The sequence below is a fragment of the Sapajus apella genome, unplaced genomic scaffold (genome assembly GCF_009761245.1).
Source record: "Sapajus apella isolate SASKATOON/1434 unplaced genomic scaffold, GSC_monkey_1.0 scaffold115, whole genome shotgun sequence".
NCBI classification, from domain to species: domain Eukaryota; kingdom Metazoa; phylum Chordata; class Mammalia; order Primates; family Cebidae; genus Sapajus; species Sapajus apella.
Window position 1 is genome coordinate 583,318 of NW_022437055.1, and position 6,073 is coordinate 589,390.

The 6,073-nt window shown below is 45.7% G+C and overlaps 1 pseudogene; it reads left to right on the forward strand.

Moving 5' to 3' along the window:
- Nucleotides 1–542: 542 nt before the first annotated feature.
- Nucleotides 543–5,832, forward strand: LOC116538008 (annotated as a pseudogene).
- The last annotated feature ends 241 nt before the right edge of the window (nt 5,833–6,073 follow it).

The window sequence follows — 6,073 nt, forward strand, 5'->3', positions numbered from 1 at the left end:
CTTACTTTGTAAGATGAAGACATATTAGTGTTCTGTATTTCTCTCTACCTCTCCTTACCCTGCCTCCCACCTATATCTATTTCTCCACATCTCTATTTTCACCCTTTAACAAGCATCATCCTAACAAGCCAAGTGCTCCAGTGAACCACCCAGGGAATGGTGATGAAGTGAATGAGGATAAAGCGATGGTAAAGCAGCTTCAATGGGTAGAAAACTCACATCTCTAAGAAATGCTGTGCAGAACTTGTTAGCATCTCTGAGTTCTTAGAACATAAGAAAAATCGCACTAAAAATCTACCTGTCATCACCGTGAATGGCACCAAGGAGCCAGTGCCTTAGAAGACTTTTGTGCAGCTGTACCAAGCCACCAGCCACCCAGTTCAAGCAAAAAGGATAGTCCCAGGGAAAATGGTGGCCGTTAAGGGGCCGCTAAGGAGAAGCTGGGTACAGAGTCTGCCTTGCACTTAAAGACAGAGACTGCCCTACCACCCACACCCAAGAACATAAGTTATTTACCCAAAGGCAAAGTGGCCTACATTAATATGATTCTTCTGGCATTACAAGGAGACAAAGGAGTGGTAAATCAGTGGGGCTCATATGCGCTGCTGGACCCTTTGCCCAGTGCCAACAGCATCTTCTGGGTCCTTAAGCAGATCTTGTGTCTGCAGCAGCAGCAGCGACAGCAGATCCAGCTTACTGAGCAGATCTGCATTCAAATGAACTCGTGGGCCTCCCACACCCTCCACTCAGGCTAATACCCTGAAGACCTTATAGCCACATGTCCAAGCAAGTTTCTGCAGCTGAAGCTTTGCTCGGAGAAAGCTGGAAGCCAAGGTCTATCTCTGGACACGTTAAACAAGCCAAGCTATCTCGACAACATCCCTTCTACTGCCAGCTCTGTGACCCCATGGCTGACATCTTTCACCCTGAAGCTGGATGGGACATCGGTGCTCCTGAATATTGTGTCTCAGCTCCAAAGTGCTTTGCTACCTCAGGCTTGGGTTCTGTGCTCTTCCAGAGTTATTTCTCTCCTGTGGCATTATACCCATCCAAGAAAAAGAAAGATAAGCCACTGAACATCTGAGATGTATGTCGAACCCAATAACGAGACTATCCTCTACAAGCACAACTGTGAGAACTGTAGCAAGGTTTGGGAGACTGATAGCTCAGATCCATCCCTACATGCATACTGGATAGAGACCTTTCATGTGCTCTGTGTGTGGTCATGGCTTCGCTACCAAGGGTAGCGTCAAGGTACGCTTTCATCAACATCCCCAGGTGAAGGCAAACCCCCAGCTGTTTGCCGAGTTCCAGAACAAAATGGTAGTAGGCAATGGCACCCCATGCACTCTCTGTACCTGTCCCCATAGATGAATCCAGTCGCTCTTTAGACAGCAAACTTGTCCTTGTAACAAGTACCTCCTCCATAGAACTACCTCAAAACCTTTCTTTGAGGGCTAACCCTAAAGACCACACGGGTGGCTCATTGCTGGGCCTTCTCCAGAAAGTGAGGCTGGACCCACATTCCCTGGAGTGGGGCCAAACCATAATTCCCCAAGGGTCGGTGGCTTTCAAGGGAGTGGGACCACCAAGCCAGGGTCAGAGAGCATGAAATTGCACCAGATGGTAGAGAACAACAACAAGGCCACTTCTGACCCCAGTGAATGTCTCATTTGTCACTGAGTCTTAAGCTGCCAAAGTTCCTTCACAATGTGTTACCTTCCTTGGGAAAACTGGCCTCATACCTTGTCTACACAGTCCCTGTACAGGGTTCCTGACTGATAGGTAAAGAATGTCACTTTCTAACAGGCCCAGGAGCCCCAAGTTATCTTGGGACCTCAATAGAAGAGGAAATTTACCCAACTCATGGTATTTGATGATATCTGAGCCCATGGCTGGGCTCAGCTTTATAAAATAAAAGTCTTATCTGAGATTCCTTATGGAAGAGAGTTCCGTCAAAGACAATTTTAAAAGCCTACGTTAAAAATAATTATTCTTGAGGCCAAGGCAGGTGGATCACTTGAAGTCAAGAGTTTGAGACCAGCCTGGCCAATATGGTGAGACCCTATCTCTACTAAAAAGTGCAAAAATTAGCTGGGCATGGTGGCATGTGCCTGAATCCCAGCTACTTAGCAGGCTGAGACACGAGAATCACTTGAACCCAGGAGGCAGAGGTTGCAGTGAGCCGAGATCGCACCACTGTACTCCAGCCTGGGTGACAGAGTAAGACTCTGTCTCAAAATAATAATAATAATTATTATTATTATTGCTGCACTTTGTGCAAATAATCAGGCCAAGTATAGTAAAGCAAATTGTTGTAACCATGATTTGTCTTTAGTAAAAATGAGACTGGAGAGAGAAAAATTGTTTTAAGAATGATGGTACATCCGAGTCACGGCACCAAGAAAAAAAAAAAGAACGATGGTACAACTGTTATTAAATTCTAGTCTCATTTGTTGTTTTTAAGGTTTTTTGTTGTTGTTTATGTTTTGCAATTTAGACTAACCATATTTATTCCTGTGAATCAAACAGTTATCCCTGGCTACTGCTCAGAAGAAACAAGAGGGATGGGTAATGTAATAATTTGGGTCAGTATTCTAATTCTGGGCATGTATTGGAATTAGCTAGCAACACCATATCAGCTTGGTTTCAACAACTGCCCAGTTCATGGAAAGCCTTCTTAGTTTACTTTGAATAATTTTACTTATTTTGTTCTACTGTTATGGAATATACTGCTGTTGTACTCTTTGTGTAGGAATGCAGAATAAACTTAACTCAACGTTTTCTTAAATTGAATACTTGTTAATCTTCCAGATATCACCTTTTGTCAGAACTGAAGAATTATGGATGGCCCTCACCATACCTACACTTTCTGACTGAGCTCCTCTCTACCCTGAATGCAAGAGACCCTATTAGTTAAGCAGGAATATTACCACCCCACTTAGCCTGAAGAAGTTACAGAAGATGGATTTTCATCCCTCTACTACCCTTAAGATTAAGGGTTGTCTTGTAAAAGGCAGGGGGGAAATATGCCAGAGGTGTTCAAACCGAAGTGCTTCCATCTTGAATAGGGGCTGGGTAAAATGAGGCTGAGACCTACTGGGCTGCATTCCTAGGAGGTTAAGCATTCTAAGTCACAGGATGAGATAGGAGGTTGGCACAAGATACAGGTCACAAAGACCTTGCTGATAAAACAACATGTGGTAAAGAAGCAGGCCAAATCTCACCAAAACCAAGATGGTGAGGAAAGTAACCTCTGGTCATCCCCACTGCTCATTATATGCTAATTACAACATATTAGCATGCTAAAAGACACTCCCACCAGCACCATGACAGTTTACAAATGCCAAGGCAACGTCAGAAAGTTACCATGTATGGTCTAAAAGGGGGAGGAACCCTCAGTTCCAGGAATTGCCCACCCCTTTCCCGGAAAACTCATGAATAATCCACCCCTTGTTTACCATATAATCAAGAAATAATCACAAAAACAGCCAACCAGCTGCCCTCAGGGCTGCTCTGCCTATGGAGTAGCCATTCTTTCATTCCTTCAATAAATTTGCTCTAACTTTAAAAAAAAATGCATTACCACACCCACGCTGGGAAGAGACTCGTCCAGTGTGAAATCTGTGGCCAAGCTTTTTCTACTAAAGGTGACATAAAGACACTTCTCAGGGTTCACCGAACCAACTCATCCATAAGTACATACCCCATTAGTCAAAAGAAATTTACCAATATGGTAATGTTGCAACAACATGCAGTATTTGGATGCACATGGGCAGTCAGATTCCCAGCATGCCCCTGCCAGAGAATCCCTGTGACTTTAGGGGTCCTGAGCCAATGATGGTCAGTGAGAATGGTAGTACAGTGCCATCTGCCATGATGTCGAAAGAAGGCATCACTGTGGACAAAATCAGCTCCCAGGATGCCCCCAATAGTTTCTCAAAGGTCCTCACACCTCTTCTTAGCATCCATTTAATATCACCCATCCTAGGGTTTGCCATGAAGGCTTCCCTAGCAGTCACCAGGAAAGTTGGTCCTGTTCCTTCTGGCCTACAGTGGCAGAGCAGCTGAAAAAATGATTCAGTGGAGAGCAACAGTTTAACTAATTACTCATTCTCACTGATGGGAGACCAGGAGTATTAGCCAAAGTCCAGATGCTGTGGAAACCACATCCTTCCAAGCACAACCCCTGGCCAATAGCCAAGCAGAAAGCAGCAAGTCAAAATCTTCAGACGCTGGGGGAAAAGCTAAGCACTCCAAGAACAGTGATACTGAGATAGGCAGTCTCCCATCAACGTTTTTCTGAGCCCAGTCAACCTATGTTAAGGTTCAAGTTTTGACTGGCTTGGTGGCTTGGGCTCGTAATCCCAGCTACTAATGCGGCTGGGGTAAAAGAATCAGTTGAGCCCAGGAGTTCAAGGTTGTGCTAAGCTATGATTGTGCCACTGCACCCCAGCCTGGGCAAAAAGGCATGACCCTGTCTCTAAAAAACAAAAATAAAAAGTTGAAGTTCCTGGTGATACAGACAGGAGACAGGAAAATACTGGGTAGAAGAGGGCAGTTTTCTGGCAAAGGCCTCACCCCCAAGCCTGAATACCCATAGTCCTAAGTGAGGACAGGCATTCCTGTTTTTGTGCCGAAAATGTTGCCTTTTGGCCCATTATGCCCCCTATCCTATACCCATAAAAACCCCAAACCCCAGGCTCCAGAAGCAGGAGATAAGATGAGCAGACAAATGGCAAAATGGCACAGCAGAGGAAAGAAGAAACATCAGGAGGAGTTTGGCTGGGGACGGTTGGAGAATCAGCCACTGAATGGCGAAACTCCAGGGGAAGTTCATCTTCCCACTCCATCCCCTGTCCAGCTCCTCATCCATCCTGCTGACAGCCACCTCCACCACCCAATAAAACCTTGCATTCACCATCCTTCAAGTCCATTTGTGACCTGATTCTTCCGGGACCCTGGACAGCTCAGGATATGGAAAGCTACCACACTTGCCCTCTGCCTTTGCAGAAAGGCAGAGTCCACTGAGCTGATTAACACTTAAGCCATCTGCAGATGGCAAGGCTAAAAGAGCGCACTGTAACACACGCCCACTTGGGCTCCTGCATATAGTCGGTCTGTGTGCTCCCAGTCCTGTAAGAGGTTTGAGCAGCAGCAATGACCAGACAAGCTACACCCCTGTCACATGTCCTGTGAGGGGGATCAGGGAACTCTCCTGTTTCACTGGCACATTTAGTGGACCCTCCATCATGTCCCTGGTATTAGCAGCCCAGCCACACTGACAGGCCAGGCAACACAGCTGCACAGTGTGAGAACTTCTCATCCACTACTGCTCTTCAGATTCACAAGTGGACTCACACTAGAGAGAAGCCTTTTGTGTGCAGCATACATGGGCAAGCTTTTACCACCAAAGGCAACTTGAAGGTCCACTGTATGACTCATGGAGCAAACAATAACTCAGCACAGCAGAGAAGGAAGCTAGCCATTGAGAACACCATGGCTCCATTAGGTATGGATGGAAAGAATCTCAGAAATGTTTCCCAGAAATCCTGGCCCCTTCGGTGAAGGTGGAGGAACCAATACACCAACATGCTCAACACTGGTCTTGTCATGAAGACTAACGAGATCTCTATGATCCAGAGTGGTGGTGTTCCCACCTGCCCAGTTTCCGTGGGGGCCAAGTCTGCTGTGAATAACACTACTGAGTCCAAGATGGATGTCTCCCAATCAGGTATCAGTGCCAATGTGGAAAAACCAGGTGCTACTGAGAGTATTCCCACACACTGGTTCCCTCACGTCCTGGAAAAAAACGAGATTGTGGTCAGCTAAGCTAAAGGGGAACTTGCCAGGAAGAAGTGCAGACAGAGTGAAATGTCTAGACCAAGCAAGCCTGTCCAACCCTCTGTCCGCAGGCCACATGCAGCACAGGACAGCTTTGAATATGACCCAAAACAAATTCAAAAATTTCTTAAAACTTGCTGAGATTTTTTTTTGGTGAGTCTCTTTTTTTTTTTTAAGCTCATCGGCTATTGTTAGTGTTCGTGTATTTTATGTGTGGCCCAAGACAATT